General features: G+C 38.3%; 1 protein-coding gene across 2 annotated transcripts in view; it reads left to right on the forward strand.

Annotated features, from left to right (window-relative positions):
• Positions 1–8,765: 8,765 nt before the first annotated feature.
• Positions 8,766–9,052, forward strand: part of LOC138021916 (uncharacterized) — a 51,498-nt gene continuing 51,211 nt past the window's right edge. For both annotated transcript variants that reach the window (XR_011126478.1, XM_068868941.1), the window contains exon 1: positions 8,766–9,052. This exon is cut by the window's right edge and continues 367 nt beyond it. The gene's annotated coding sequence lies outside the window, so the exon portion shown is untranslated.

The raw sequence follows: 9,052 nt of genomic DNA on the forward strand, positions 1-9,052 counted from the left end.
CATGTTCTCTAGTTCCCCAAAACCACTGGGAGGGCCTCACAGAACCCCAATATAAAAGTAAACGACGCCAAACGGAATTTTTGAAAAGTGAAGGAAGCAGACAAACAGATAAGTTTTGTTTTCTCAAACATGTTGATAGAGGTCGAATTACCACTGTGAACTATTTGGAATGCTGACGTTTCGAGCGTTAGCCCTTTGTCAGAGCAAAATCAAATCTCATATAACTAATGCTGTACCGTTATGGAACAGAATACTTTTCCCCTATCCTGGGGCAAACCAGCCTGTGGCCACGATTTAGGTGATTCATGACCATCCTTTGGTCAATCCAGGTCCAAGTGATCAGGGCATGCCTTCACAGCCTACCTGACCGGCCAGTTGTGGCAAGTTGACCACGTAAAAGCACTACCTTCCAGTCAACCTGTGACTGAGAGGTCCCTACATGACTTGAGACCCAACTTGGGACAGACGTCTGACAGGGATAGGTCCTGACGATCCGCCTTCAAAGAGTGTAGGTTCAAGAGGCCTGTTCATGACTCACGAACCGACTTCCTCCATACTATATACCAATGAAGCCTTTCAGGCCCGCCCTTAATTGCTGACTTCAAAAAATTCACTCCAAAATCTTATACTTAAGCCCAGCTCAATACAATACATACAATACATACTTAATTGACCGCTCCCCATAGGGACTTTTCAGGGCCAATGAAACACAACGAAACCACTCGATTCTCGCGACTCCTGTGGGTGACAGCCGCTGAAAATGCACCGTAGTACGCGGGTATCACCCGTCGAAAGTATACTATAGTGTGTTGCCCACAATTCAAAGCGAACCTAACTGAAGCGAATCGTAAAATAAATAAAATTACAACGGCATTTAAGCCTAAAAAGTGCAAACAATCATACTTAAATCAATTTACCGCAAATTCCAATCCCTTTTTACGCTTTAAAGACTATAACGGCTCCGTGAAGTGAATTTCGCAATGTCATAACATGTCATAACAGACTTTTACCTCCGAATTTGAAACCTTGCTTAAAGAGATAAGTCAGTATGAGATATATATTCTTGGAGATTTTAATATAGATCTCCTGAAATATAGCGAGCATTTGTTATCAGAAGAGTACTTGAATATGCTCTATTCGAACAATTTACTTCCCTTAATAACAAAGCCAACCAGGCTCACTCAACATACTTCTACTCTAATTGACCATATTTACACAAATTCTAATTTGAGTGTGGATGCCGGCATTGCGCTGGTTGATATCTCGGACCATCTACCAGTGTTTTGTATACTTGATCGGCAAATATCAAGGTTTAGGAGAGCATCCTATTTTCGTGATTATAGCAACTTTGATGTGGACCAGTATATAAGAGATGTTGATGCAGTTGATTGGATTAGTGTCTGCAATGAATCTAATGATATTCATGAGGAAGCTGCTAATTGCATAAGTATACTTAAGCAAATTGCAGACAAGCATGAACCTATAAAGCAAGCATCTCAAAGTAAAAGGAGACAATTGGCCAAACCGTGGCTTACTAAAGGCGTATTGACTTCAGTTAAACATAAGCAAAAGTTATATAAATCACACTTTCTTAGTAGAGATCCTGGTAAGGTAAGAGAATATAAGCTTTATGCTAATGCACTAAATAGAATCAAAAGTAAGGCCAAGAATGATTATTACTGTCAGCGCTTCAAGTTCTATCAAAATGATCTTAAGAACACCTTGGAATCTGATAGGTACCTTAGTTATGGACAGCAATTTCATATCTTGTGGCCTGTTCTTAGATTTCTCAAAAGCTTTTGATACAGTAAATCATCAAATACTGTTTGATAAACTCTGTAAATATGGTGTCCGTGGTAGGCCACATGATTGGTTTGCAAGTTATCTCCAAGCTCCGCAAGCAATTTGTTCAAATTGGAAATGAAAAGTCAAGTTTATTAGCGGAGCTCCGCGCGCGCGCGGAGCACCATAGTTAAGAAAATATGGTAACCCATTGGTAACCCATCGATGTGAGAAAATTTGGTTTTATAGCCATGACGTCATAAACGTCCGTACGTTCCTCATGTATGCCAATGTGACCAGTACACGTAACCATATCACGGGCTCAAGTTATATCTTTTTAAATTCATCGTGACCCATTTCTCTGATAGCTGTAGTTTCTGAGAGTGAATCTAGCCCTGCATCTGATCCTTCCTCCCTGTCATCTGCTACATCTGAACTTGAAGAGGGATTTAAAATTGCCTGCTTTGCAATATTCCCAAGTTCTTCAATTTTATCTTTCAGGAAGTCCTTGCATAGTGGGCATGAAATAACATCATTTAAACAAGTCTTGTGAAAAGAATGGAAGTGTTAGTTTTAAGAAAACGTTTCTCATTTATCCGAATCATCTAGAGTTTGATTAGAGCTACGGAACGTGTTCGAATCTCACAAAAATAAGTCGCGTAGACCGCCCACCAGGGCGTAGGAATTATCGTGAGGAAATGCGCAAATACCCAACTTCTTCTACACCTGAACTCGGATCACGTCCTATACGAAATAAATACTAGGCGAATCTCTCATAGTGAAAGAAGAAATTTGCTACTCGTGCTATCAGTAAGGTTATGGAACCTGCTACTGCTACCCTTTTCCCTGTCTCCATTGGTACAAGCGTAAACCGAAGTACGTAAGTTTTTTATCCTTTTATTTGTCCTAACCTTTCAAGTGTTGCATTTGTCAAATGCTTGTCAAAATGATGATCGTTTTCGTCGTTTTCTTACTGTATTAATATCAAAGCTATAGTAATTTAAGTCGTATATCTAGGTATATTCTTTAGCTTTCGACGCAACACTTTTCGATTTAAAATCTCTAGGATATTGTTGTAACCGTCCAAATATATATGCCGTATGCAAGTGGATATGTAACTATGCGCTACACGTCCATATTAAGCCTCATGCAAGGCATGTGTAGCCTTTGTTGTTTCTATTTTTTGTCGTATCGTGCCACGTATCAAGCTTATTTTATGCTAAGATAAGTTAGAATCTATAATAATTGTTAGTATCTTAAATATCCTATTTCAGTTCGAACCTACGATCTATCTGAGAACTACAACTTATGAATAACTACAGTTGGCTTCTACATCTGTAAACCTTTATCATCCAGACTACGAACATTATCCTGTACAAACTACGGATTTATTTGTTACCGTTCGATTTGTCAACTCCACCATCAGTATTTATAGCAATAACACTGTACATACCCTGGGTTGATTATTTTCTGATTGTCCATATATTGAAGTACTTTGAATCAAGCCTTCGAGTTCGAAATTCTGTCTTGTACCAAGAGATCCTGTGACTGTTTGACAGCTTTGGAGCATTGGCAACCTCTGTTAGTTCCGGGCAGTTACAGGAAGCAACCTGTCAGAAGAATCCAGTCTTCATTTGGGTTTGAATTTTCAGTCTGGTAAGTCACACTGTTTCTTCTATTTACAGCATTTCTTTTAAACTTAATCATTTTTCTGATGTTTACTTGTCTTAAACGCCGCCACTACAACAAAGCTCCACTGGTCTGGATAAACATGTGCGCACACTGGGGAAAACACTCGACAAATCTGTATCAACAACTACGAAACTACATAGGAATCTTTGATGAATACCGTGTTGAAAATACCCGCAGCATCCTCCGTGCACAATCAAAACCTTCTGACACTGCAGAACAACTTAGAAAAAAAGCCAAGCAGATCTTCCAATCTAAAGAACAACAGGCCAACGTCAGATCTCATTTCACATCTCCTTCGCAGTTTTCTTTTTCCCAGAACCAACTACAAATCCTTAAAGTCAAATGTGCTCTAATACTATGCTCAATGTTTAGTCAGATCTTGTAGTTTTAAAAAGCGGTATAAAGATCATCTCCTCAAATGTCAGTCATAGTTTTGCATTTCCAACTAAATTTCACTCTGTAATCATAATCTATTATTGTTTTCTGACTTTTCTGTAAGTAATTTTTAGTGTAACATCTCCATTCAGGGGCAACCAACGAAAATATAGTTCAAAATCACATAAACATAGCATTGTTAAACGTATTTTAGTATTTAACGGTAGATATGGGCATATTTTTATCCCCTAAAAATTTTTCATCTGTTCGGATTTCCTAGCTGAAAGTCTAGTGATCCGAAAATTATAGGGATCACAAGTTACCTTTTCGAAAATTTCCGCCAGAAAAAAGGCTTCCGAAAATTCTAGGTGACCTTTTTAGGGTAAAAATCCGTCAAAATTGGGCAATTATACCCTTTTTTAGATGTTCGAAAATCCTAGGACAGGCAGGCAAGCAAGAAATTTTACAACAAATGTTCCGAAAATTCTAGATCTCAAATCGTCTTCCGAACAGGTATTTTCCGAAAATTGACGTTGGGTGCCCCTGTCCATTCCGTTTTCATAACACTTCTTGCTTGCCATTCTTTAGTTGTAAGTAAGCAGCAGCCAACTAGAAAGCTTTGCTACTTTGGCTGTTGCACACTAACTCATAAATTGTAAGCACAGTTATATACCTTCTATTATATTGTTTTCTATAGTTTCTTTTTTCTGTTGTACTAAACTCAGTATATGGCCTAATTTCAGGGATTTAACTTCTCACCAAGCCTTAAAAAACCGTGGATAAGGCAGTTTTGAGCACAATTCAATCGCTTATCACGTTTTAAACGGCTCTGTGAAGTGAATTTCTCAATGTCATAAATGCACTGTTGGCTACCCTTTGCAGGCATTTTTATGCCCGCCGTAAATCTAGCGTGAAAATCAGTTTTCAAAATGGCCTAATTTCATATGTAACTCAGATGTAACTTCTCACCAAGTCTCTAACCGTAGTTAAAGCAGTTTTAAGCATATTTCAATCACTTCTTACGTTTTAAACGGCTCCGTGAAGTGAATTTCGCAATGTCATGAATTTACTGTAGTATACTTTTTGGGTGCATTGTTGTGCCGGGTAATCTAGAGTAAAAATAGATGTTCAAAATAGGCCTAATTTCAAAGATCTATTGTTTCACCAAGCATTAGACCGTAGATAGTTTTAAGCGTATTTTAATGGCTTATTACGTTTTAACGGCTCCGTGAAGTGAATTTCTCAATGTCATAAATGTACTATAGTATACCTTTTGCAGGCATTGTTATGCCAGGTAATCTAGAGTGAAAATCAATTTTCAAAATGGCCTAATTTCAGAGATTTAACTTCTCACCAAGTCTTTAACCATGGATAAAGCAGTTTTAAGCATATTTCAATCACTTATTACGTTTTAAACGGCTCTGTGAAGTGAATTTCTTAATGTCATGAATTTACTGTAGTATACTTTTTGGGGCATTTTTATGCCGGGTAATCTAGAGTGAAAATCGATGTTCAAAATCGGCTTAATTTCATAGATCTATTTTTTCACCAAGCATTAGACCGTAGATAGTTTTAAGTGTATTTCAATGGCTCATTACGTTTTAATTAAACGGCTCCGTGAAGTGAATTTCTCAATCTCATAATTGTACTATGGTATAATCTATGCGGGTATTGTTATGCCGGCTAATCAAGAGTTACAATCGATTTTCAAAATGGCCTAATTTCTCGCTGATTATGTGCTATGTTTGAGCTGGGCTTACGTATAAGATTTTGGAGTGAATTTTTTGGAAGTCAGCAAGGGCAGGCCTGAAAGGCTTTACTGGTATATAGTATGGAGGAAGTTGGTTGTCTCTTGAACCTACACTCTTTGAAGGTGGATCGTCAGGACCTATCCCTGCCAGAGGTCTGTCCCAAGTTGGATTTCAAGTCATGTAGGGACCTCTCATTTACAGGTTGACTGGAGGCTAGTGCTTTTACATGTCAACGTGCCACAACTGGCCTCTCAGGAAGGCTGTGAAGGCATGACCCGATCTCTTGGAACTGGATTGACCAAAGGATGGTCATGAATCACCTAAGCCCTAGCCACAGGCTGGTTTTCCCAGGATAGGGGGAACGTATTCTGTTCCATAACGGCACAGCATTAGTTATATGAGAAAACAAGTTATCTGTTTGTCTCAGTAAACAAATTTCTAGTTTCTAAAGAAACTGTGGTGCTGCATCGGTGGGAGAGTGAAACAGGAAAATTTGGTTGATAGAGGTCGAATGATTTGGAATGCTGACATTTTGAGTGTTAGCCATTTGTCAGAGCAAAATGATTTGGTTTTGCTCTGACAAAGGGCAAACGCTTGAAACGTCAGCTTTCCAAATCGTTCACAGTGGTAATTCGACCTCTATCAACATGTTTGAGAAAACCAAATTTATCTGTTTGTCTGCTTCCTTCACTTTTTAAAAAAAATCCTTTTGGCCTCATTTACCATTTTTATATTGGAGTTCTCTGAGGCCCTCCCAGGGGGTTTTCGGGAACAAGAGAGCATGGCTAATTTGAACTGGTGGACAGGGGAACAATGTGGAAATATTTTAGGGAACAAGGGAACGAAAATAATTTTAGGGGTCAAAAAGCTTGGAACAAGTTTGAAAGTAATTTGGGGAACAAGGGAACACAAGCAAATATTTAAAGGATCAAGGAGGCAAACCCCCTTCCCTCCTGGGAGGGCCTCTTCTATGGATAGGCGAATTTACTCGGTAGGGAATATTGTATTCTTCTGTTACCTACATTCCTGGTCAAAGGTTGTTCAGGGAAGGTTGCGCGCATCACTTCACTTCACACCTAATTCACACCTAACTCAGTTGGCTGAACTATTTGGGAAAGACCATGCTCTTGTGGCCCCCCTCCCCCATATTCAATGTTAGAAGAAAAGTCACCATGTTGTTTGGTGCAAAATCCAACATTGATAAGGAAGGGTGGGGGGGGGGGGGGGGGGGGGGGCTATCTCAAAAGTGACGCTACCTTCCCAACACTTTTGTCCAGGATTGTAGCCTGTCTATGGCCCAAGATAACGGAATACAATAAAATACTTCAAACCACATCATGAAACAAACATATCATAGCAGCTCAACTTATGATACATACAAACTTTAATAAAGCAAGATTGCCCTTTGGGATTTTCAATAGTCATTTCCAAGTTCAAAATGGCATAAATCTATGACATGTCTACATTTTAAATTATAGTGATTTATAAATAAAAGTTACAAAAAAAAAATCATTTTTCAACATTTGCAATAAGGATGCCTTGAACCCCTTGAGGATGGGTACTTGCTTTAGGCTGCTGCATAAGTTATTCCACAATTTAGTTGCATGGTATGGCGGGGCAAGCGAGTTCATGCATTTATTTGCATGATAGTTTTTAAAGTAGTACTCTGATAAACTTCTTAACATATGTTTTGGATTCAAAGTGAAAGCTGTTGTGAAAAGCTGCCACTTTTCACAGTAAATTTCTCATATTCTAACTTGTCTCTCTCTTCTGAGAAGTTACTCATATAACTGTCGACAACAGGCAAGAATTGAGCTAAAATCAAACAACTTTCTTTGACTTTTGGCAAAACGCAAATTTTAGCCTGACATTTGCGGTAAACGTGATACTAAATCTCCCCATTGACAAGGACAGGTGTCTTAATACATGTTGCCCTCAGTAAATGCAAACGAATGTTCGGAAACAAGGGAATTTAATGTTAGTACTAACTAATAAAATTTTAAGACCTCACAAACTTGGTATTGCTTATCAAACACTGCAGGTCTTGGAGAGTTCATTCATACGCAACAAAAGCAGTAGCCACGCCCAGACTGCCACTGGGCTAATGGTGATGGTCGGTGATACTGCTGTTGTTGCTCGAACATTATTGGAAGGTCAGTTGCATGTAATTTTGTAGCATTTATGGGCGTAAAATAACCATTTATTTTGTTTTATTATTTACTTTTCAGAAACTTAAAACTAAAATGAAAGTAAAGCAGCCACAAGACTAATATCACAAAGATATAACTAATGTAATGATGCCTTGGCATTATGGGTATCTAGTATATAGTTATGTTCTGTAACTTAGGTGAAGCAAAAGCAATTAACATGAATTGAATTTCCATTTGAAGGAATTTTATATCTCTTGCACCTCTAATCATCACTGGACTGAAATGGAAGTCATTCAAGTACTGATGATCACAGCAAATAAGTGTCCTCTGCATTTTCAAGGGGAAATACGTCTTACTTTCCTGGGATGAAATATCATGATTATCATGACAACGTTTACAAACTGTAAATAGAAAATGCAATAACATTATTTGAAGAGCTACTAACAAATAATTTATACGTAAGTTGGGTTCAGATCAACAACTAGGCTGCAGAGGTCAATATAGTGATGTAGTGTGTTCATTGGAGTACACTATAGGTCAATGTAGTGGTTGTAGTGTCGTCATTTAAGTACTAAATTGAGACAAGTAACTCAGTCAGTTCATTGCTGTATGTGCACCGTAGTTTTAACAAGGTTATATCCATAGTGGTACAACGATACTGTAATTTCTACTTCTACTGAAGAGCTGTAATTTTACATCATCTATTAGTAGTTTCACAGTAGACTAAGTGGTTTAGATCTTGAAGTACATTTACTGTGTAATAATTTTACCAAGACATTCAAGGGTTTGTAAAGTAAGAGTACAGTACTCTGATCAATTAAAATCGATACACTACAGTGGTGTTGCAAGCGACTCCTCTACTAACTGACAAAAAATTGAATGATGGAATTCAACATTTTGATGCATGATGAATTACGGTGATATTTTTCCATGATGTAAGAAAATAAGGCAAGAAAATCAGGAAGGAAAACATGAAGACAAAGCACTTACCGACCCAATGCATTGATTGAAGCTAGCTTATTTCTCCGTCAAACAGTCCTCAAAAAGTGTGCCTAACAATCACGAGAATATGGTAAAAACCTGAGTTAATCTAAATAGCTGAACACAAGCACAAATATGTTCGAGCAGTATCCCCAACTCAAGCCTGAGCTCTTTTTCGTTTACGTATGTCTCCGCCCTGTCTACGTATGTACTGTTGGACGTACTATAGTACACTACGGTCGGGTGATACCCGGTACTTTGGGACCCTTTTGGTGATACCCAGTGAAGACCCAAGGAAGTGTTTAGCTTTTGACGGCGTTG

The sequence above is a fragment of the Montipora capricornis genome, chromosome 10, assembly GCF_036669925.1.
Source record: "Montipora capricornis isolate CH-2021 chromosome 10, ASM3666992v2, whole genome shotgun sequence".
Taxonomy (NCBI): domain Eukaryota; kingdom Metazoa; phylum Cnidaria; class Anthozoa; order Scleractinia; family Acroporidae; genus Montipora; species Montipora capricornis.